At 36.1% G+C, this 26,623-nt stretch overlaps 1 non-coding gene across 1 annotated transcript; it reads right to left on the bottom strand.

Annotated features, from left to right (window-relative positions):
- Positions 1–18,321: 18,321 nt before the first annotated feature.
- Positions 18,322–18,517, bottom strand: LOC128284733 (U2 spliceosomal RNA). Its single transcript, XR_008275156.1, has one exon. It is a non-coding gene; the product is annotated as a U2 spliceosomal RNA (small nuclear RNA).
- Between the last annotated feature and the right edge of the window lie 8,106 nt (positions 18,518–26,623).

The following is a 26,623-nucleotide window of genomic DNA, read 5'->3' on the forward strand; positions in this document are numbered from 1 at the left end:
TCAATCAAGTATTAAGATGGCACCCTACGAGGCCTTGTACGGTCGTAAATGCCGTACACCATTGTTTTGGACTGAGCTCGGTGAAAGCAAGATTTTCGGGGTGTTACAGGGCAAGTTGAGCCCGAGGTTCGTTGGGCCATATGAGATATCCGAGCGAGTCGGTCCAGTGGCATATCGTTTGATTTTGCCCCCTGAACTCGAAAAGGTTCACGATGTCTTTCACGTTTCGATGCTTCGACGCTATAGATCCGATCCATCGCACGTGATTAGTCCATCAGAAATCGAAATTCAAGCTAATATGAGTTATGAGGAAGAACCGATTCGTATCCTATCACGAGAAGTGAAAGAGTTGCGAAACAAGCGGGTTCCGCTAGTAAAAGTGTTAGGGCTCAAGCACGGGATAGAAGAAGCTACTTGGGAGACCGAGAACTCTATGAAAGAGCGATATCCAAACCTATTTACGGTAAGATTTTCGGGACGAAAATTTCTTAAGTGGGGAGAGTTGTGACACCCAAAATTGACCCTAGTCGGAAGGTGGTCTCGGGACCACAAAACCGAGGCATAAAAATAATTTAAAATTTATTTGATGCCTATAATATGTGTGTATTCATGTATGACATTTTTGATGATTGATTTAGTGTTATAAAGGTGAATTTCACTAGAAAGGACCTAGTAGTGAACTTTGAAAGTATGATGGGGAAATGTGTGATGACTAATTAAAGCATGCATGCAAAATAATGGACTTGCATGTCAAATTCCCCTTTTACAAGTAATGGCCGCCATGACAAAGAGATATGGGTTAAACATGTCATGAAACATGTTTTGTTGGGCATTAGGGAGAAATAGTAAACAAATAAGCATGGGTAAGAAAAGAATGAAAAAAAATGTGTGTGAGAGTAGCATACCCCATTGCCGTGCAACCAAGAAGAAAAAAAAAAAAAATTTGTTCATGCTTGCTCTCTCCTTTTGGCCGAAAATACTAAGAGGAAGAAGGGATTTTGCTTCATTTCCTTTGTTTAGAAGAGATCTAGAAGGTGATTTGGCTAAATTTGCATCAAGATTAAGGTATGTATGAGGTTGTGTTGGGAGTTTCATGCATGTTTTGGTTGCTAACTTGATGTGCATGTTAGCCATGGCTCAAATCTTTGTTATGCCATGGAAATGGTATTTGGCCAAAGTTGTTATAGTGATAAAGCCATTGCATGCTAAGTGTGAAGCTTGATGATGATGCATGCAAAGATGGATTGTCTACTCTTGAGTAAGACTTTGAGTTTTCTCTTGTTTTATCATGATTGAAGTTGAAAAGGAGCATGATTGTCATATTCGCCATGATGCATTCTTGAGCATGATTCATGCTTCTTGCATGTTAGTTAAAATTTGTGTTTTGGATGGCTATGGACACCTTGAAAATTCGCCATGCTCATATATGCATATATATGATTCCACATTATGTTTGGTTATGAACTAAGTGATGAATATATTGGTTTAAAGAAGAAAATGTGGAAGAATGCTTGTGAAATTGCAAGCACAATTCGCCTAGCACACATATAAGTGCTTGATGCTATATTATAAGTTTTGGGCCACAATGTGCAAAGCATTAATTAGTAAATTGCATGCTGTTTTTGTGAGGTATTAAGTGCAAAATTGACCTCAACATGTACATGAATATTCGGCCTTGGGTAGCCTATTGAAGGCCTTAGCATTTCCTTGATGCTCAAATAAATTGTATTGAATTGCTTGATGTAGTATAAAATGTGCATGACCATTGTGTATTCAAGCTAAAGAGTGGCCATATGACCATTTAAAATCCTTGTCATATTCGCCATAAGCAAGCACAATGAGGTTTTAATAAATTGAATTTGTTTGAATTAGCTCAAGAGCTAAGAGGGCCACAATTGGACAAGGGGAAGGAAAAGGTGATCGAATAGCCGAAAAAGCCGTTCGACAACATCCGAGGTAAGTCCTCAAGAAGTGACCTTACTTGAATTATGTGAGATGAAATATGGATGCGTATGATTATTGATTATGTGTGTATGAGTATTTGAATTCCACCCGGGCTAAGTCCCGAAGGCGAATATGCTAATGATTATAATTGTGTTTGAGCCTTAGTAACGAAAATGAAATATGTATGTCCAATGATTATTGATGTATGTGTGCATGAGAAATTGAATGATATCCGGCTAAGCCCGAAGACAATTATGCTGGAAATTATATCCGGGTTAAGACCAAGGCAATTGTGCTAGTGGCTATATCCGGCTAAGACCGAAGGCATTCGTGCGAAGTTATTCTATCCGGGCTAAGACCGAAGGCATTTGTGCACGTGATTATATCCGGTTATATTCGAAGAATCTTGGGCTGGAGGTGAGTGTTGGTTGCTGTAATGAATTCAATCAAGTACACTCGAAAAGCCCAAAGAATAAGGTACGTTATATGTGCATTGGAAAGTAGACATGTTTGAGCAACATTCGCTCAATCGACTAATGAATTTCAGTTATTGAATTGATTGATACTTTGTGAAATTATATAATGATGAAGTGTGAAGTAAGAATGTGTATAAATGAAATGATGCATTTGGCTATGTGAATGTATTGCTGTAATTAGAGTTGATTATATTCCTTGAGACTTACTAAGCATAAAATGCTTACCCGTTGCTTTGGCTCTCGGTTTTTTAGATTTCGCTCAAGCAATCGGATTTGGGATCGTTGAAGTCGAAGTCATCCACACTATCAAGCCTCCATTTTGGTATAAATTTTGGTTGAACTTGAGATGGCATGTATAGGACTACCTCTTGTTTGTTAAATATGTTGTAATGTAAGTATGTACGGCCATGCGAAAATGGCTCAAAAGGAAGCATGAACTTAGACTAATTGTGGGTTGTATATATATATTTGGTGTCATGATGTGGCTATGGCTTGAAATGGGAATGTTGGTCATATGATCAGCCATTGGCATGGTTAAAATGATCATATATGAACCTATGTATGGCAAGACTAGTTGATTCATGGAGACTACCAAATAGGTAAGCCCTACCTTAAAACAGATGCTGCCAGCTGCAGTGGCGTGAATGTGAAAAATCACCAAAATTCATAGGAATGGAATTAAATAGTGAATAAGCTATGTAAATGAACCTTGATGAGTCTATTTTCTTATGGAAGAAACGAAATGGTCATAGGAGTTACAGGTTAAGAGATATTAAAGCTATTGTGAGACAGGGCCAGAATGGTTTCTGGGTTCCCTGTCGCAACTTTAAAATTCACTATAAATTATCCAAAAGAATTAGGAGACATACCTTATATTTACAGATTCCATTTTGAGTCTAGTTTCATTAGAAACAAACGGCACCAGCATTAAATCCCTGTACAGAGAGATATTCAAGTTATACCGCGCGAAGGTCAGAGTAGTCGATCCCTGTAACATGGGTGACTTTAACTAATAAACTGTACCAATTGGCCCGACCAAAAATTCTAGAAATAAATCCATGGATGGATATATGAGTCTGAATTCAGGGAAAATTTATGAAACCAGTTTCCGAGTTTTGAAACTCGAGATATGATTTTTAAGGCGACAGTGACGCAGTTTTTCCAGCCTGACTGGAAATGTCCAATGGATGGGCAAAACAAGTGAACTTGGCTTGCTAACCCCTCGTGTCCGACACCGGCGATGGTCTCGGGTTCGGGGTGTTACAATTTTATTGGTATCTCGCACACTAAGTGCCAAACATAGTCGATTCGTCGTCGTACACAACCTTCGTCTCATATATATAATTTATACAATATTAAAGCATTATAAACATAATTGTAACAATGTCTATCACATGCGAACTTACCTCGGACGTAAAAACGACAAAACTAGTCGATTAGTCGAGTACTTTGTTCTTGCATCGGTCTAAGCCCGAGTTCCTCTTTCTTGATCTAAATACATTCAAAATTAACTCTTTTATTTATCAACACATTCAATTTAGTGCACAAATACATGTTTGGGAATTTTTGCACTTTAGCCCCTAAAGTTTCACATTCATACAATTTAGCCCCTATTTCATAAATACACAAAATTCACAAAAATTCAATAAGACTCATGCTTAGCCGAATTACTATAGTGCTCCTAGCAGCCCATATTTTACAATATTTCACACATTTAACCACATATTTTCATCTTTTCACAAATTAATCCCTTTTATGCAATTTTACCAAAAATTTCTTTATAAAACTTGCAAAACTAACCACAATTATTCATTTTGCATCATCAGCTATCATAAAGCTCAAGCATTCATCAATGAAACTTCATAAAATCATCAAAAAATTCAAAAATTAAGAATGGGCTAGCTAGTACTCAAAGCAACGATCACAAAAGCATAGAAATCATCAAAAACCGAACAAATTTCATACCTCAATCAAGATGAACAAGGGTCGAATGGATGAAAGCTCTAAATGTAGCACCCCAAACCCGGCCCAGACGTTATGGTCGGATCCGACATGCCACATCGAAGCATTCAAAACATTTTATATTATTGGTCCAAAAAAACTTATTTAGTGTTTTAAAAGATAATTTCATTATAGGTTAAAGTGAATGGAAGCTGTGCACCAGGTAGGAAACCGGAAAATAGGTGGTGAATCCATCGGACTGCTTAAGTACCAAGCTCCCTTCGGATCCAATCCTAGACATGCATACCGCCATTGCCACACCTTAACGTCATGGATATTTCTAGGAAACCGATTTGATTAAGTCATTTTTAGGAAAAGTGATTAATTTTGGAAAATACTTTCATTGCGGAAGCTTTATTTGTTGTCGTGTTATTTTGAAATCAATTGTTGTTTTTGAAAACGCGCCCTAAAGCTATCCAATTTCAACAGTTAAAATAAGTAATACCTATCTTAGTAATACATATTAAAACCATAAAAATAATTAAGCGACCTTATTACATTTAAAACCCAAAACTTCAAACGTAAATAAAAGGATGTCCAGTTCACGGAAGAAAATCAAACTTTCGAGCGGTGGCCACTCAAAATTCCCTCACAACTCCAAGCCCACTATGGTTGGGGATTTCCTGCGTGGATGAAAATAAAAGGGTGAGTTTGGGGAAACTCAGTGTGTAAGGAAAACCCATTCAAAGCCCAAGTCAGCTCAAGCCTATTGGGCCTAAGCCCATTCAGGTAACAGTGGTACTGGGCCAGAGCCCTTTTCAGATTACAATAAACTGGGCCTTAGCCCCTTATTCAGATAACAGTATGGCCCATAGGCCCATTTCAAAATACATGCAACATCAATAAACATATGCAAGCCCATTTGGGGAGACTACTCAACCCACCAACCACTACACTCCACCCGTACCAGCCATACACTCCATGTGGGAATAGCTCAACCCACCTAGCCCAACACTCCACAGATTGCGACCATGTCTTGCTCGATTAACGATAAATTGAGGCAAAGCCTCCAAGACGTGGACAAGCCACTTTCAGTACTTCCTCCGTCAATATCCCATCCCATGCATCGATAATAACAACATGGCATGCAAGAAATAACAACAATCAAACATGCATTTAGGTCAATTTAACCCTAGGGGTATTTGGTAATTTATCTCCTAGGGGTAAAATCGTAAATTTTCCACTTTTAAAGGTATTTCAGTAATTTATCTATTTTAGGGTTTTCATGCATATTCCTACCTTTCACGTACTAACGTAATCACTACCGAGGGTTCTTACCGAATTGGGCAGTTGGCCCATCATTCCAATTTTGGCCCATTAAGCCCAAAAATATCGAGGGCACGAAATCATGCACTTTGCGGTCAAAACATTGCAACTTACCTAAAACATTAATCGATTTACCTCACGAGCATTCGCACACTCATAAATCTACAAAATACCGATTTTCGGCATTTCGGCTTTTCGACTTTTGCCGATCTAGACTAAGAAAGAGGGTGTTAGTTACACATCTGTTTGCGATGATATGCTGACGAGATCCACACACGAACTGCCTACAATTGGATTACTAACACATTAATCTAACTATTCAAATACGAACTACGTATTAACCCCTTACAATATTTGGCCAACCACACCTACAGATCATAGTAAGCTTATAAGAAATCAATAAGCAACTCATTAACAAATTTCTGTCAATGTTTACCACATAATCATAATCTCACTGCAAGCTGTCTTCCTGAACAACAGTCACTAAATCATTTATAAATGGAGCTACGAAACTCCAAATCAAGTGCTGTTAATTTTCCCTGAAAATAGACTCATATATCTTCTATCCATAAAATTTTTAGAATTTTTGGTTTGTCCAATCAATACCAGATTTTTCTTAAATTTTCCCATGTTTCACAGTTTGACTAATCTGACCACTCTTCATTACGAATCAAATTTCTCATTGTACAGAATTCAAAATATGTTCTCGTTTATTTCATTTGAAACTAGACTCATTAAGCTTTAATTACATACTTTATTCACCTTCTAACTCATCTCTCACAATTTATGGTGATTTTCCAAAGTCACGTTACTGCTGCTGTCCCAAGCAGATTTATTACCAAATCACTCTTTCACACATAACTTGCATGCATGTTATTTAAACATGTATATCACCAATCAATCATCACATATCTATGATTTTACATAAGTATAATCTCCATTTCATCATTTTAAAGCACAACATGTTAGCCGATTTTTCCCCTTAGCATCTAAGGCACATGCATGCTCATTTGTTTGGCTCTACTTTACCTATCTTCCATTTTTCATCAAAAGAACATGAAACAACAACCATTTCCTTCATTTTAATTCATGACTAAATGCTCACAACACAACTAAAAACCAAAATATGCTTCAAGAGTTAAGGTAGAATCAAGAAGAACTCATGAACCTCAAAATAAAAGCAAACTACCATGAACTTACCTTCAATTTTTCTTCCCCAAGTGACCGAACATTCAAGAGCTTTCTCCTCTCCTTTCTCTTCTCTAACTTTAGGCTATGATGAACAAAGATGGACAAAACTTGTTCTTTTCACCCCTTTTTCTTTTAATAAAATTTCATATTTCGTCCATTTAATTCTTTAATACAAAAGACATGAAATTCCCATCATGGAACATTTACCTAACCCATTATCATGGAACATTTACCTAACCCATTATAAATTTGTATCAATTTGTACCATAAATTATGGATATCAAGTGCACATTTTGTCTACAACAACATGATGGCTGGCCACTTCATGTAAAATGGGAGGTTTGTCATGCAAATCCTCCTATTTTGCACTACTATTTATTTGGCCACTTCAATTTAGCCTATAGCATTTTCAAACATTTTCACATAGGCTCTATTTCATAATTTCACCCCCTTTTTCTTATGGAACAAAAATTAACTAAAATTGTCGGGTTTTATCTTAAGCTTGGGCCTTCTAGAGGCCCACTAACATAATTAAACCTATGCCAACATTCACAGAATTCCTAAAAATTGGGGCGTTACAACTCTACCCTCATTAAAGAAATTTCGTCTTCGAAATTTACCTGATCCAACTAGTTGAGGGTATTGTTGACGCATAGTCTCTTCTGATTCCCAAGTAGCTTATTCCCTTCCATGATTATGCCAAAATACTTTCACTAATGGGACAGATTTCCTTCTTAGAGCCTTAACATCTCGAGCCAATATTTGCACAGGCTCGTCCTCAAAGGTCAAATCAGTCTGAACTTCAATTTCTGCAACTGGCAGGACATGAGCAGGGTCAGAACGATAACGCCTTAACATGGAGACGTGAAAAACATCGTGAATCTGTCTAACTCGAGGCAATTCAAGCGATAAGCTACTAGGCCTACTCGCTTCAAAACCCGATAAGGCCCAATGAACCGCGGACTCAACTTGCCCTTCTTACCGAACCTTAATATCTTCTTCCAAGGAGAAACCTTTAAGAATACCATATCACCTACTGAGTACTCAATCTCCTTACGCTTCAAATCTGCATACAACTTTTGCCTATCAGATGCTTCTTTTAACTGGTCCCTAATTATTCTGACCTTATCCTCAGTATCAGCTACCAACTCTGGTCCAAGAACTTGTCGCTGTCCTAGTTCGGTCCAACAACTAGGTGTAGGACACCTTCGTCCATACAGTGCTTCATACGGTGCCATTTGAATACTCGCCTGGTAACTGTTATTGTACGCAAATTCTACCAATGGTAAGTAATCCTCCCAACTACCTCGAAAGTCAATCACGCATCCCCTCAACATGTCCTCCAGAATCTGAATAACCCTTTCCAATTGACCATCAGTCTGGGGATGGAAAGCCGTACTGAAGTTCAATCGCGTCCCCAACACCTCATGCAACTTTTTCCAAAATCGAGATGTGAATCTGGGATCCCGGTCAGAGACAATTGAAACTGGGACTCCATGAAGTCGTACAATCTCCACCACATACAGCTTGGCTAACTTTTGAAGCGAAAAGTCAGTACGTACAGGTATGAAATGGGCTGATTTGGTCAACCTATCCACAATCACCCACACCGAGTCTTTCTTTGATGGTGTCAAAGGCAACCCACTTACAAACTCCATGGTTACCCTCTCTCACTTCCAAAGTGGTATCTTCACCGGCCGTAACAGTCCAAAAGGTAATTGATGCTCAGTTTTCACTTGTTGGCATGTCAGATATTTTCCTACAAACTCCGTTACTTCTCCTTTAAGTCCAGGCCACTAGTACAATTCTCGCAAGTTGTGATACAACTTATTCCCTCTAGGATGCATGGCACATAGTCCCCCATGAGCTTCCTTCAATATTGTCTGCCTTAAATCAGAGTCCCTCGAAACACAAATTCTTCCTCGGAAACACAGAACTCCATCACCATTTAAACCGAACTCAGAAGTTTCCCCTTCCTTAACTTGTTGAAAACGAGCAACCAAAGACTCATCTTCTACTTGCTTTTCCTTAATCTGGTCCACCCAGGTTGGCCTTACTTGTAATTCAGCCAACAAACTGCCATCATCATACAGACTCAAACGAGCAAACATTGCTCTCAGATCAAATACGGTTCTACGACTTAAAACATCGGCTACCACATTAGCATTGCCTGGGTGATACTCGATCGAACAGTCATAATCCTTAAGCAACTCAATCCATCTCCTTTGCCTAAGGTTTAGCTCCTTCTGAGTCAACAAATACTTAAGACTCTTGTGGTCTATGTATATAATACACCTTTCCCCGTACAAGTAATGTCTCCAAATCTTAAGTGCAAATATCACTGCCGCCAACTCCAAATCATGAGTAGGATAGTTCCCTTCGTGAGGTTTAAGTTGTCGTGATGCATATGCAACCACTTACCCTCTTGCATTAACACGCAGCCCAAACCCACGTGTAATGCATCACTGTACACACTAAAATCCTTCCTGGACTCATTTGAATTAACACAGTGCTTGAATGAACTTTCTTCAACTTCTCAAAAGCTTCCTGCTACTTCTCAGTCCATACAAACGGTACTCCTTTCCTTATGAGTTTTGTCAGAGGTGCTGCCATCACAGAAAAACCTTCCACAAACCTTCTGTAGTATCCTGCCAACCCTAGGAAACTTCAAATTTCCGACACCGTCCTAGGTGGCTTCCACTCCAAAATTGCTTCAATCTTTCGAGGGTCCACCTTAATCCCTTCGGCAGAGACCACATGTCCTAAGAAGGTTACCTCCCTCAACCAAAATTCACACTTGCTGAACTTCGCGAAGAGTTCCTTCTTCCTTAACACTCGCAGCACTATACGGAGATGCTCATCATGTTTCGCTTCAGTTTCAGAATATACCAGGATATCATCAATGAAGACGACTACGAATCGATCCAAAAATGGTTGGAACACCCGATTCATCAGATCCATAAATGCTGCAGGAGTGTTCGTCAGTCCAAATGGCATAACCAAAAACTCGTAATGACCATACCGAGTCCTGAATGCCGTCTTATGGATATCCGTCTTCTTGACCCTTAACTGATGATATCCAGATCGGAGGTCGATCTTAGAAAATACAGAAGCCCCTCTAAGCTGGTCAAACAGATCATCAATCCTTGGCAGTGGATACTTATTCTTAATTATCAGTTTGTTCAACTAGCGATAATCAATGCACATCCGCATTGTACCATCCTTCTTCTTCACAAATAGCACCGGTGCTCCCCATGGAGACACGCTTGGCCTAATGAAGCCCCTATCCAACAACTCTTGAATTTGTACCTTTAGCTCCACCAACTCCTTCGGTGCCATTCTATACGGTGCGATAGACACTGGTGCCGTTCCAGGCAATAACTCGATTCCAAACTCCACTTCTCAGTTCGGAGGCAATCCTGGAAGCTCCTCCGGAAAAACATCTTGGAACTCCTTTACGGTCCAAACCTTATCCATTGTCAGTCCCTCCTCTTCCGACTGACTTACAAATGTCAAATAGACCTCACAACCTTTCTAAATCCACTTTTCGGCTCTTAATGCCAACACCACATTGGACAAATAATCCCTTCGCTCACCTATCACCATAACCTCCTCATCCTTTGTGGTCCTTAACACCATTCATTTAGCAGCACAATCCAGAGTCACTTTATGCTTAACAAGCCAGTCCATTCCCAAAATGAGATCAAACTCTCCGAACAGTAACTCCATCAGATCTCTAGGGAAAATCTTACATTGAGTTTCTAAGGGTACATCCTATACAATTTGTCTACCCTAACCGAGTGACCCAAAGGACTTAGTATAGATACCCCACTCACAATCTCCTCAGAGCAGTCCAAGTTGTCCATAATCCGTTCTGTGGCCTCCAACCAATACTCCGCCACATTCGGGGCTATACAAGACACGCCCCTAAAGATCTCCGCTCCGTTAGCCCGAAGTCGTTCAGAAATAGATCCCCGAACTCCATTGCCCGTACTTGCCCCAACAACCCTTTCCAGAACACGAAGCATTGCCTGTGACAGGGCATCATCCTTGGCATCGCGGTCATGAGACTCTACCTCTGTTGTCGGTGGTACCGGTGCATCCACCGCCGGCATATGTCTCGAAGACGAAGATCTTGCTCGAGCACTTCCTCGGCTTCGCCCATGGCCTCTTGTACTCATATCGTACTATCTTGATTATGAATTTTTATGCATCAATTAATATTCCAGTGTTTATTACAGATGTTTTATAAATTAGACAGTAGTTCAGAGTTTGTTTTCGCAGAATCGAAGTCTAGCTACAGTTTCAGTCTCTTATTAGATTTTCCTATGGTTTCAGTATCATCCTATCTAGAGTATCCTAGCGAGGATTTGATCTGAACATATAAGTCGAAAAATATTCGAAGAGTTCGAGTAATACTTACAGACTTGGCCGAGATTGAATGCCACCTTCTAAAGATCTAAATTTTGAAAATTGCGTTTTTCGCAATCTTTATAATTTTTTTTTGAAAATCTTTGTTTTTGTAAACCCATTCCACAGCCGAGTTGTTGCAACCTAGGCTCTGATACCACTAAATGTAGCACCCCAAACCCTGCCCAGACGTTATGGTCGGATCCGACATGCCACATCGAAGCATTCAAAACATTTTATATTATTGGTCAAGAAAAACTTATTTAGTGTTTTAAAAGATAATTTCATTATAGGTTAAAGTGAATGGAAGCTGTGCACCAGGTAGGAAACCGAAAAATAGGTGGTGAGTCCATCGGATTGCTAAGTACCAAGCTCCTTCGGATCCAATCCTAGACATGCATCTGCTATTGCCACACCTTAACGTCATGGATATTTCTAGGAAACCGATTTGATTAAGTCATTTTAGGAAAAATGATTAATTTTGGAAAATACTTTCATTCGGAAGCTTTATTTGTTGTCGTGTTATTTTGAAATCAATTGTTGTTTTTGAAAACGCACCTAAAGCTATCCAATTTCAACAGTTAAAATAAGTAATACCTATCTTAGTAATACATATTAAAACCATCAAAAATAATTAAGCGGCCTTATTACATTTAAAACCCAAAACTTCAAACGTAAATAAAAGGATGTCCAGTTCACCGGAAGAAAATCAAACTTTGAGCGGGTGGCCACTCAATTCCCTCACGACTCCAAGCCCACTATGGTTGGGGATTTCTGCGTGGATGAAAATAAAAGGGTAAGTTTGGGGAAACTCGATGTGTAAGGAAAACCCATTCAAAGCCCAAGTCACTCAAGCCTATTGGGCCTAAGCCCATTCGGTAACAATGGTATGGGCGAGCCCTTTTCAGATTACAATAAACCGGGCCTTAGTCCCTTATTCAGATAACAAAGATGGCCCATAGGCCCATTTCAAAATACATGCAACATCGGTAAACATATGCAAGCCCATTTGGGAGACTACTCAACCCACCAACCACTACACTCCACCGTACCACCATACACTCCATGTGGGAATAACTCAACCCACCCATTTAACACTCCATAGTTGCGACCATCTTTGCTCAATTAACGATAAATTGAGGCAAAGCCTCCAAGACGTGGACAAGCCACTTTCAGTACTTCCTCCGTCAATATCCTAGTCCCATGCATCGAGATAATAACAACATGGCATGCGATAAATAACAACAATCAAACATGCATTTAGGTCAATTTAACCCTAGGGGTATTTGGTAATTTATCTCTTAGGGGTAAAACTGTAAATTTTTCACTTTTAAAGGTATTTCAGTAATTTATCTATTTTAGGGTTTTTCATGCATATTCCTACCTTTCACGTACTAATGTAATCACTACCGAGGGTTCTTATCGAATTGGGCCGTTGGCCCATCATTCAATTTTGGCCCATTAAGCCCAAAAATATCGAGGGCACAGAAATCATGCACTTTGCAGTCCAAACATTGCAACTTACCTAAAACATTAATCGATTTACGTCACGAGCATTCGCACACTCGCAAATCTACAAAATACCAGTTTTCGGCATTTCGGCATTTCGACTTTTGCCGATCTAGACTAAGAAAGAGGGTGTTAGTTACACACCTGTTTGCGACGATATGCTGACAAGATCCACACACGAACTGCCTACAATTGGATTACTAACACATTAATCTAACTATTCAAATACGAACTACGTATTAACCCCTTACAATATTCGGCCAACCACACCTACAGATCATAGTAAGCTTATAAGAAATCAATAAGCAACTCATTAACAAATTTTTGTCAATGTTTACCACATAATCATAATCTCACTGCAAGCTGTCTTCCTAAACAACAGTCACTAAATCATTTATAACTGGAGCTACGAAACTTCAAATCAAGTGCCGTTAATTTTCCCTGAAAATAGACTCATATATATTCTATCCATAAAATTTTCAGAATTTTTGGTTTGGCCAATCAATACCAGATTTTTCTTAAAGTTTCCCATGTTTCACTGTTTGACTAATCTGACCACTCTTCATTACGAATCAAATTTCTCATTGTACAGAATTCAAAATATGTTCTTGTTTATTTCATTTGAAACTAGACTCATTAAGCTTTAATTACATAATTTATTCACCTTCTAACTCATCTCTCACAATTTATGGTAATTTTCCAAAGTCACGTTACTGCTGCTGTCCCAAACAGATTTATTACCAAATCACTCTTTCACACATAACTTGCATGCATGTTATTTAAACATGTATATCACCAATCAATCATCACATATCTATGATTTTACTTAAGTATAATCTCCATTTCATCATTTTAAAGCACAACATGTTAGCCGATTTTTCCCCTTAGCATCTAAGGCACATGCATGCTCATTTGTTTGGCTCTACTTTACCTATCTTCCATTTTTCATCAAAAGAATATGAAACAACAACCATTTCCTTCATTTTAATTCATGAATAAATGCTCACAACACAACTAAAAACCAAAATATGCTTCAAGAGTTAAGGTAGAATCAAGAAGAACTCATGAACCTCAAAATAAAAGCAAACTACCATGAACTTACCTTCAATTTTTCTTCCCCAAGTGACCGAACATTCAAGAGCTTTCTCCTCTCCTTTCTCTTCTCTAACTTTAGGCTATGATGAACAAAGATGGACAAAACTTGTTCTTTTCACCCCTTTTTCTTTTAATAAAATTTCATATTTCATCCATTTAATTCTTTAATACAAAAGACATGAAATTCCCATCATGGAACATTTACCTAACCCATTATCATGAAACATTTACCGAACCCATTATCAATTTGTATCAATTTGTACCATAAATTATGGATATCAAGTGCACATTTTGTCTACAACAACATGATGGTTGGCCACTTCATGAAAAATGGGAGGTTGGTCATGCAAATCCTCCTATTTTGCACTACTATTTATTTGGCCACTTCAATTTAGCCTATAGCATTTTCAAACATTTTCACATAGGTTCTATTTCATAATTTCACCCCCTTTTTCTTATGGAACAAAAATTAACTAAAATTGCCGGGTTCTATCTTAAGCTTGGGCCTTCTAGAGGCCCACTAACATAATTAAACCTATGTCAACATTCACAGAATTCCCGAAAATTGGGGCGTTACACTAAACCCTATTTCTTTTGCTGATTTTCGGCTATGGATGATGATAATGATATGAATTTCCCTTTTGTTTTATGAAAATATAACATTTAATAGCTAAATACATATTTTACCCTTAATCAAACAATTATAAAAACATCCACTTAATGCCCATTTATGACAATTTCCACTCTCAATGGTATAATAACATAATAAGGGCCTCAAATTTAATAAATCATAGCAATTAAGTACTTTTAACAAGTAGAATGCAACTTTTGCATTTTACTCGATTTAGTCCTTTTCTCAAATTAAACACTCAAGCGATAAAATTATCACACAAAACTTTTACACACATATAATCACATGCTGTAAACACAAAAAATAATATTAAAATAATTTTCTGATATCGGATTTATGATTCCAAAACTACTGTTCTGATTTAGCTAAAACCGAGTTGTTACAATTATTAAAATTAAGAAGAAGAAAAATCATATCCAATTTTATCAAATTACTCGAACATTTAGTGTTCAATATTTATTAAATATACATTCTTTGTCATCTTCTCTTGGTCTATGACAATGTATAAATAATAGATTTGTAATAAAAATTATGTAATTTAGTTAAATATTTAATAGGTTAAAATGTATTGAGAAATTATATTTGACTAATAAAATTTTCAGATTATTTAAATGAAACTAATAAAATAACATAAAATTATATTTAATATATGTTATAAAATTTGTAACTTTAATTATAAAAACTTATATAAAGTTAATCGGAGAAAATTTTATGCTAAGTTACGTTCCTTTTCATAATACGTAAATTAGATTTAAAATAATATAAAATTTATAATATATAACTTTTATAATAAAAAAACTCTATAAATTGCACATAACTTTTAAAATACTTCTTATAAATAATATAATTTTGTCAAAATTTTAGAAAGTTGTTTTATAAATAAGTTATGATAAAAAATTATAATATTTATTTATGAATAAATATTTTGTTTTATTATATATAGTATGGACAAATAAATAAGTTATGTCCATACTTCAACATAACTTCTTATAAATAAATATATCATAATACTTTTATAACATTTTTTATAATAAACTTTTTAGAAAACACTTTAAATTTTTTAAGATTTAAATAATATAATTATTTATAACCTTATAAAATACATAAATTATTTTTATAATAGAATTTTTTAGGATTTATAATATTATTTTTGTAGTATCCATCTCAAACACTCATATGTGTTCATTCTTATAATATACTTTTTATAACTTGTATAAATTTATTTTTAAATTTGGATTTGGGTGTAATTACTCTAAACCTCACCCTACAAGTTTTGGAAAATGTAATTGGAGTGTTCCAATTACACGTAATTCAGTGGAACCCACCAATCACTATGGTTACCCAAAGATGTCACTCTTGTGTAATTGCAAGCAATTATACCTAAATCCAATTATTAGGTGACATTCTAAATGTTACCTTAGTGGATTCACTAATTACAACGATTACATAAACATGCCACACATGTAGTTATAAGCGAATTACACTCTTTTTTAAAAATTAAGAAAATTACACTTAAATTCAATTATTAGGTAGATTTCTTGATAAGTTTATTAATAATCATAATAAACTTGTCACTAATTTCTTATACCATTTTTAATGATTTCTTGGTTAAACTCTGCTATTAGTATATGTGCTTTGCAAAAGTTGTAGATTTAGATCTTGTACTTTAGTTTGATCAATTTCAGACCCTGTATTTTTTGAATATTGAAATTTAGTTTTGATCCAAATAATAGCAGTTAAATCTATTTGGTTAAATTTCATTACTAGTCATACACTATACGCACAAGTGTAGATTTGGTCTAAATTCTCCAATTGGGTCATTCTAAGTCGTCATATTTTTCAAATTTGAAAATTTTAGTCTTAACACAAATGAAATTTGTTATTCAATTAACTGGACTTTTAATACATAACATGTGAAAATAACAAGCTACCATGGCATTACACATATGATAATATGTTTGATGCATCAGATTTTGGATATAGCTGAATTTAATGAATTTATCATTTGATAAGGATTGAAATTTTAAAATTTAAAAAGTACAGGGACTGAAAATGATCAAATTAAAGTACATGGATTAAATCCCAACTTTCACAAAGTACAAGGACTAATATCAAAATTTAGCTTAATTTTTGCAGTCTAAAAAAAATATTTCTATAATTTTGTTTCTTTTAAATTTAATAATTTTAAATAATACATAAATAAGAAAATAGGTATAATTTCGTCATTAGTTAATCGTTTTATTTTATATTTTAGATTTTTCAATTTTAACTTTACGAAACTATTGAAATGTGATTTGAAATTTTATTACTTTTAAAATATTATATTTTAAATTATCTTTAATAATAATTATTTATATCAATTGTAAGAAATAAAATTTTATTAAATTAATAAAACAAATATATTTCTACAACCAAATAAAATATGCGATAAAGAAAATGTATAATAACTTAATTGACCCTTTAATTTTATAAGAAAAAGTTATTTTAATCATTTATTTAATTTTTCGTCTCTTTTAACATTTAAAGTAGTGTGAGTCTTGTGTCAAAATACTTCAAAATGGATGAAAAAGTTAACAACCTTTATTAACGTGGCAGTCCACATATGTACAATATCAACAATTAATTAAAAATTTTAAAGAATTCTAAAAGTTATAGAATATTATTATAATTTTATTATTAAATAAATTATATATATTTTTAATTTTTATGCTTTTTTTTTAAATTTAAATTTTTAATTTATTTAAAAATTATGTAAGCCATGTCAATATAATTAATAAATGCATTATAGGGTAGCTTGATAAATAATACAAATAAAAAATTACATTGAAAATTGAAACAATTGTTTTTTATAAAATTAGGTAGCCAAATAGGTAGTTATCGTATTTGAAAAGAAAAATTAACTTCAATTATTAGTTGCCCCTCCCGCCTGCCCTGTTGTAGACCTAATAAAAAAAATGAAAACGACACCTACCCATTTTGCTTATAAATGATCCCTCCTTCCTCGAAACCTCCTGCCACTTTCCACCCACCTTATTCCTCTCTCTCTCTCTCTCTCTCTCTCTCTCTTTCTTTTGTTATTTTTTTTTTCAGAGCCTAAGAGCTGATGATAGTGACTCTTTAATCTTTCACAAATGATGAGGTTCATTTCTATGCTTCAATTTAAAACTTTGTTTTTCTATTTCATTCATTTATCAATTATTCTATAAATAAAAATCGCTTCTGAAAATTGAAGGTAGAAAAAACTTCAATACTACTGTTTCAACTGAAATAAGCATGTTAAAGCCTAATTTTTCATTAACCTTAAGTACTCTCTCGCACATATGGGTAGGATCATAAATATTTCTATAATTTTGTTTGAATTTGTTAGCACAATCCATAAAGTAACTTCAAGCTATCTTTTCAATGCTAATATTGTTTATGAATTTGTTGATGTACTTTGGTTATTGATACACGTGACTATATCTTTGGTACGTAACTCTAATTGCATTAGCACAAACTAAATTTCTCCACCAAACAATATGGTGATGCTTTTTAACTGCTTAATAATCGGGAAAAACATTTATCGGATATAATAGTTTCAATTAGTATAATGCATTATTCATTATACTTATTTCAACAACTATCTAATATGATAAATTTGAACACAAAAAATATGAAGTTTTGAAGTTCATAGACACATGATACTCCTGAAAAATAACTAGTTGGAATATACAAATTCCATATAACTTAATGCAAATATATTCATCACAACCGTCTTCTCAATCAAAAGCAAAATTACAAAACTTCAACTTGTATTGGGTGGGGTGCGCCAGGCCTAAGCTATAGTGCAACGCTTAGGCGACGCATGAAAGCCCCAAGAGCAAGCTACTGTGGTGAGCTTTCCCCCTAGAAAAATTAATTTAATATCGTGTGAGCCAATGGCCCACGTATCAGATATTAAACTGATAAGAACAAATACTACACTTGATCTTAGCCAAAAGGCCGAGAAAGGTATGCCTTCTCTTATCCAAGTCGCCTTCCTTTAAAAGCTGCTTCTCGCTTTCTCTCACGCTGACTTACTGATGTGGGATTTTAACAGAAAGAGTTTAAGATACTGATTGTTGTGCTCCTATTCCTAATAAAGGAGAGACAGTTGGCTTTACCTGGGCCACTTAGGACTTGTTAACAGTCAAACCATAAAGAAAACAAATTTAGGATTCGGTAGATTAGGTGCCACGTATGCTCCATTATGACGTTTGATCTCCTTTGGTAAGGAAAACTTCATTGTGAAGCTACTTGGACTGATAAAAGGACTTGGAGAAACAAACAAGTAACCTAGCTGAATTTCAGGTTTAAGAAGTTTAGTGTTTGCATGGAACAAGGTTTGTTGGTAGGAATCAGCAGCTAAACATCTCCCAATTCATGCATTGGAATTTGGAAAGTTGGCCAGACATGGTAGAATTGTGGCACCAAAGAAATCTGACCAAGTTCAGGAAACATATATCATGATTAAACACAAATTCAACTAATTATGAAGCTTACATAATGAAATTTTTGTAGCTAGAATTAAATGAAAACCATCTATGTTGACAAGGATATTGCAATTGTGAACCTTGCTTTGCTATTATATTAACATGATGATTCAAACGATTTGCATCACAGCTAATTGGGAACGAGGTGGAAAAAGTATTAGAAACTCATATAATACTTCATGTATTTCAATAAGGGTACTGAATACAGTAGCAGTAATGCCTTATATAACAATATGCTTTACAACATATTAGTAACTAACTATAATAGAATACAACTGACTATAACAAAATACTAACTAATATAGTTACTCTAACATTCCCTCTCCAGTATCTGAAAATAAATAGCTCGCAGAAACCACACTCAATCGATCTCGACAGTGAGAAAAATCTCCAACCGTTAACGGCTTAGTCAACACATCTGCCACCTGATCACTTCCAGGAACAAAATTCACACAAAGTTGATTACTCAAAACCTTCTCACGAACAAAGTGAATATCCAACTCCACATGTTTCACTTTAGCATGCAGCACATGATTAGCAGCTAAAGAAACGACACTAGTATTATCACACCAAATGACTGGTGTACCACTAAGCGTAAAGCCTATCTCAGTCAGCAGTGATTGAAACCACACCATTTCAGATGTTGCATTAGCTAAACTTCGATATTCAGCTTCCGTAGTAGACCGGGAGTCAACACTCTGTTTCTTGGACATCCATCCTACAAGATTATCTCCTAAGTATATACAAAATCCGGAAGTAGACTTGTGATTTCAATTGAACTTGCCCAATCAGCATCACTAAAGTTAAGCTCAGACCAGAGGCTTGAAATAACAATCTATGGTCAATCATACCCTTAACATACCTCAAGATACGTTTCACAGCTGTCCAATGTACATCATGAGGTTGATGCATATATTGGCTCACTTTATTAACAGCAAAAGATAAATCAGGACGGGTTAAACATAAGTATTGCAAGCTGCCTACAACCTTCGATAAAGAGTACCATCTGACAACGGGGCTCCAGTCAAAGATGTGAGAGTTGGTGAACTTATCATAGGAATAGCCACAGATTTAGCATTCAGCATGTTATCATGTTCCAGTAACTCACGAGCATACTTTTTTTGAGAAACATGCATACGGTCTTGTTGTCTGACCACTTCGAGTCCAAGAAAGAAACTGAGCTCCCCTAAGTCTTTAAGAGAAAATTGACGATCAAGACAAGAAATAACAGCATCTATTTCAACACAATCTCCACCTGTAACAATGATGTCATCAACATAGACAAGAAAGTAAACACTTCCAGCATATGTATGTTTGTAAAATAAAGAAGAATCTGCCCTTGAAGGCGTAAAATGCAATTGATACACCAAAAAGTTCCTTAACTTTTCAAACCATGCCCCTAGAGCTTGTTTAAGACCATATATAGCCTTATTTAATCGACAAGCTAAAAACTGCCCATGCTCATCACAAACTTCAAACCGAGGAGGCTGCTTCATGTAAATGTCCTCAGCTAAATCTCCATTCAAAAATGCATTGTTCATGTCAACTTGTCGAAGCTTCCATTTTCGTGACACAGCTAATGCAAGTATCAGGCATACAGTATTGATTTTGACAACTAGACTAAAAGTCTCGTAATAATCCAGTCCTGCTACTTGGGAAAATTCTTGAGCAACCAAACGAACCTTATTACGTGCTACACTGCCATCAGAATTTTTCTTGATTTTAAACAACCATTTGCAACTGACTAAAGATTGATTCGCCGGCACTGAAACTAAATCCCATGTGCGATTCTGAATTAAAGCCTGAAGCTCACCATTAACAGCCTGCTTCCAAGACGGAATTTCCATTGCCTCATGAATAGTCGAGGGTTCCACATCACTTACCGCTGCCATATATGTCTTTGGTTTGTAAATCCCTATCTTACTCCTAGTCATCATGGGATGACTATTTATTAAAGAAGAGCCTTATTGTTCAACAACTGGAGCTAAATGATCTTCTGAATTACTCAAAGCAGGATCCACAATACTAGTATCCACAGGACTAGTATTACTAGCTGGAGTGGAATCAACAGTAGGTTGTTCTGATATATTTGCCGGAGAAACCATGAATATAGGTAAGGAGGAAACATCATTCGTGAACTGCACAGATCTATTGTCAGGGACAGAAACTACAGACTTTGACAATTAAGCAAATGGAAAAGTAGCTTAATCAAAACGAACATGACGAGAAATATAAATACGTCCATACCGATCAACACATTTATATCCCCTATGATTTGTGGCATAACCCAAAAAAGTACAAGGAGCATACCTGTATTGAAGCTTGTGACGATTATATGGCAGAAGAAGCAGATAGCAAAGACACCCGAAGACTCGAAGCTGTTGATAATCCGATTTGCGACCAAAAAGCTACTCACAAAGAGATATACCAGCTAGACCTTTAGTTGGAAGAACATTCATGATATACACAGCTGTAGCAAATGCATCAGCCCAGTAAGAAATAGGCAAGGAAGCTTGAGCTAATAGCACTAGTCCTGTTTCAACTATCTGTCGATGGTGACATTCAACGAGACCATTTTGCTCTGAGGTATGCGGGCATGATACACGATGAGCAACTCTACATTGTTTCAAATATATATCAAATGATCGAAACTCACCACCACCATCAGTTTGAAGCTGTTTGAGTTTAACACCTAACTGCAGCTCAACATATTTCTTAAATGAAAGAAATGCAGAAAAGGCATCAGATTTTTTTTAAGCAAATAGATCCATGTGTGTCGAGAAAACGAGTCAACAAAGGACAAGTAATATTGATAGCCAGAAGAAAAGCAAGGAGCTGGCCCCCATACATCAGCAACCACCAGTTCTAAAGGGGTAGTGTACACACAATCAAAAGAACTAAAGGGCAACTTATGTCCCTTTCCTAGCTCACAAGCATTACACAATGTATAGTTTGTATGTGTCGAAATTATAATATTACAAGAATTCAAAATACTACGAACAACATCACATGATGGATGACCTAATCTCCGATGCCACCTGTCGAACTTAACATCTAATCCCTGCTGTTGAAAAGACTCTGATAATGCTGTGCTTTCAGTATTAAAAGCAAAATCTGATTTGACAGTATCAAACTGATACAACCCATTCAACTCACTTTAGAATAGCAATGTCTGATGAGTCTTCAAGTCCTTAACATAGCAGCAATTAGGATAAAATTCAAAATATACACCATTATCTTTAGCAAACTTAGAAACTGACAATAGATTTTTTTTTAATATCAGGAACATATAACAGATCCCGAAGCAATAATGGACTAGAATCATCAGCCAAGAGAGATGAACCACCAACATGTGTAATAGGTAGAGAAAATCCATTACCTATAACAACCTTACCTCCACCATTGTACAAGTAAGCATCAGAAAATTTCGCTGAGTCATTTGTCATATGAGCAGTAGTGCTACTATCAGGATACCAAGTCGGATCAACAACTGTAGACGGAACTGCAATCCCAGGTGATCCAGTCAACTGAACTCCATGACCACCCGTTGAACACATTGACTGTGATATTATCCCCGATCGCCTATGCATACAGTTTGAACCAGAACTAGAAGACCCACGTGATGTCTGACTAATAACTGCAGGCATGTGAAAGTGTGAACTTTGACCACGCTGAGTAGAATCTATCTCATTAAGTGTAGGTTGAATCTGTCGAAGAGGTTCACAAACTGTTGGGTTATGGGCATAATAAGATGAATGCAACCCATCATTTGTACAACACATATACACTTGAATAGGCTTTCGACCTACATGAGAAGATCCAGCCCAACGCTCAGTATCGTCCCTGAAGCTAGAGTTTTCTCCTTCTCTATCATATGCCGAGTCATATTTGTAGAAGCAACGTCGAGCAAAATGCCCAAAATTTCCACAAATCTAACACTGTGGTCTTGCACCACCACCACGACGTTCACAACCTCGACCACGATGAGAACTCTGTGATCCACGTGATAAACGAAACATATCAGGTGGAGGTTGATTGGCATATAACAGAGCACTTTGAACCCGAACATCCTTGTGCACTGCTGCAACATTTGCTGAAAACACCGTATGGGAAAAATGCCCTTGTTGCCGAGCCTCAGCATCCAGAAGTGCTGTTGTAATCCCTTGAAGATCAAATGGTACTCTGCTCGTGGTGATAATCGACACCACATGATCAAATTCAGATGGTAAGCCATTCAAAATAGTAGACTGTTGTTCTTCCATTGTCACACATGTCCACATCCTGCCAAAGAATCACAAAGATGCATGATTTTCGCTAAATACGCAGACATAGACAACTCATTTTTATGAATATTATGCAGCAATGATCGATAACGCATCGCCTTAGTAGTAGAATGAGACCTAAAGATACGCATAAGGGTCTACCACAACTCACAGATTATGCAGTGTCGGACTAATAGTCGACAGAAGACATTCTGGAAGTGCAGAATCTTGTTGTTCATAGCGCACGTACAAAGGATTCTCGTCTGAAACACCTTATTCATCGACATCCATCCTCGGAGGAATAGAAACCGTCCCCTCAAAAAACATTTGCAGCCGATGAGTCTTCACAGTCAACAACACATGCTGTTTCTAGACCAAGAAATTTCCATCATCTATCAGCACAGCAACCTTCTATGAAGGAAGAGCCAAAAATTTATCTGTTGCGAACTCCATAATAAAAAAAAAATCACTCTGATACCATATTAGAAACTCATATAATACTTCATGTATTTCAATAAAGGTATTGAATACAGTAGCAGTAATGCCTTATATAACAGTATGCTTTACAACAGATTAGTAACTAACTATAACGGAATACAACTGACTATAACAAAATACTAACTAATATAGTTACTTTAACACAAAGGAGAAGGTGCTAGAAGCAACTGAGGGGGCATGCGTTTGTAGAAGCAATATTTACGATGGAAAATGATAAACTCAACTTATGGACAACAGTGAGCCATTAATTTTTTTTTATGTTTTTTAGTATTGTTTTTCATTTGAAATTTAATTTTAGGATTTTAGTATTTAAGGTTTAGGGTTTTAAAATTTTATAAGAATGTTAAAATAATTTTTAAAATATTTTAAATTTAAAAATTATTATTGCAATCATTATTATCTAATAATTCATTATTGTCCCTCATTTTATGGAAGATATTTTCAATGAAACAAACACAACCTTAAATAAATTTATACTCCAATACAAAAACAATTGCGAAATTTAGACCTTAAATAATACAATAACCCTTAATTCAAAATTTTAATACTTTGAAGTTCATTTTTGTTGGAAAAAGAAATGTGAATATATTTTTTTCCATGAGGCCCAATAACCAATTCCGCCTTTGAATCCTGTTTAGGAATTCTCAATTGGAATTGAGCTAGAAAGAAAATATCATAATTCCATTAAACCTGTGTTGTTTGAATTGAATTAAATTAGTTGGTCAGATTGGTTTAATCAAAAAAATGTTGGGGTACTGATTTGGAAAGTGACTCTAAATTGATTAGATCGAGAATTAGTACGAACCAATTGAAAATAATTTTTAAAATTTTCTAAACTTTAAATAATTTTTTAACCAGACTAATTAGATCAATTGAACAATAGGACCAATAAATCAGTGGCCTAATTGTAACACCCCAAACCCGGCCCAGACGTTATGGCCAGATCCGACATTCCACATCGAAGCATTCAAAACATTTTATATTGTTGATCCAGAAAAACTTACTTAGTGTTTTAAAAGATAATTTCATTATAGGTTAAAGTGAATGGAAGCTGTGCACCAGGTAGGAAATTGGAAAAGTGGTGGTGAGTCCATCGGACTGCTTAAGTACCAAGCTCCCTTCGGATCCAATCCTAGACATGCATACCGCCATTGCCACACCTTAACGTCATGGATATTTCTAGGAAACCGATTTGATTAAGTCATTTTTAGAAAAAGTGATTAATTTTGGAAAATACTTTCATTGCGGAAGCTTTGCTTGTTGTCGTGTTATTTTGAAATCAATTGTTGTTTTTTTTTTTGAAAACGCGCCCTAAAGCTATCCAATTTCAACAGTTAAAATAAGTAATACCTATCTTAGTAATACATATTAAAACCATTAAAAATAATTAAGCGGCCTTATTACATTTTAAAACCTAAAACTTCAAACGTAAATAAAAGGATGTCCAGTTCACGGAAGAAAATCAAACTTTCGAACGGTGGCCACTCCAAATTCCCTCACGACTCCAAGCCCACTATGGTTGGGGATTACTGCGTGGATGAAAATAAAGGGGTGAGTTTGGGGAAACTCGATGTGTAAATTAACCCAACCATAGCCTATATCAGCTCAAACCACAGAAACAGAATAAGTTGGCCTTAGCCCAGAACAGAAATTCAGAATAAAGCCCATAGGCCCATAACAGAACAAAACAGATATTACATATTTATGTAAAAACCCAACCCAGATTCATCCATAACACCCCCGTACCAGCCTTACACCATGTGGGGAGACTACTCGACCCACCCAATCGCTACACACCACAGAAATCGCAGCGAGGCTGCCAGATATTGTGATGAAGTCACTAGATATAGATATTGTGGCAGAGCCACCAGAACAGATATATGTGGCAGAGCCACCAGGTCAGATAATTGTGGCATAGCCACCAGGACAGATATATGTGGCAGAGCCACCAGATCAGATAATTGTGGCATAGCCACCAGGACGCTTCCTTCATAGTATAACCCAAGTCCCCATGCAACAGATATATAATCATGGCATACATCATACAGAATCAGATCGTCATGCTTTTCAATCAAAAGTAACCCTAGGGGTATAATGGTAATTTTGCATACATAGGGGTATTCAAGTAATTTAACTATTCTTAAGGTTTTCATACATAACATAGCCATTTACGTACGATCAGAAACACTTACCGCGTTTTCTTACCAATTTGGGCCCGTTGGCCCATTATCCAATTTTTGGCCCATTAAGCCCAAAAATATCGAAATGCACAGAATCGCGCACTCTGCAGTCTTATCACATTAATTTACCATATACATCAGACTATTAATCTCATGAGCATTTACACACTCGCAAGATCTCAAAATACCAGCTTTTCGGCATTTTGGCTTTTCGGCTTGTGCCGATCTAGTCTATAAGAGGGTGTTAGTTACACACCTGTTTGTGACGATATGCTGTCGAGATCCACACACGAACCGCCTACAATTGGATTACTAACACGTTAATCTAACTATTCAAATACAAACTACGTATTAACCCCTTACAATATTCGGCCAACCACACCTACAGATCAGAGTAAGCTTATAAGAAATCAATAAGCAACTCATTAACAAATTTTTGTCAGTGTTTACCACATAATCATAATTTCACTGCAAGTTGTCTTCCTGAGCAATAGTCACTAAATCATTTATAACTGGAGCTACGAAACTTCAAATCAAGTGCCGTTAATTTTCCCTGAAAATAGACTCATATATCTTCTATCCATAAAATTTTCAGAATTTTTGGTTTAGTCAATCAATACCAGATTGTTCTCAAATTTTCCCATGTTTC

This window comes from Gossypium arboreum, chromosome 11 (assembly GCF_025698485.1).
Source record: "Gossypium arboreum isolate Shixiya-1 chromosome 11, ASM2569848v2, whole genome shotgun sequence".
In the NCBI taxonomy this organism is placed as follows: Eukaryota; Viridiplantae; Streptophyta; class Magnoliopsida; order Malvales; family Malvaceae; genus Gossypium; species Gossypium arboreum.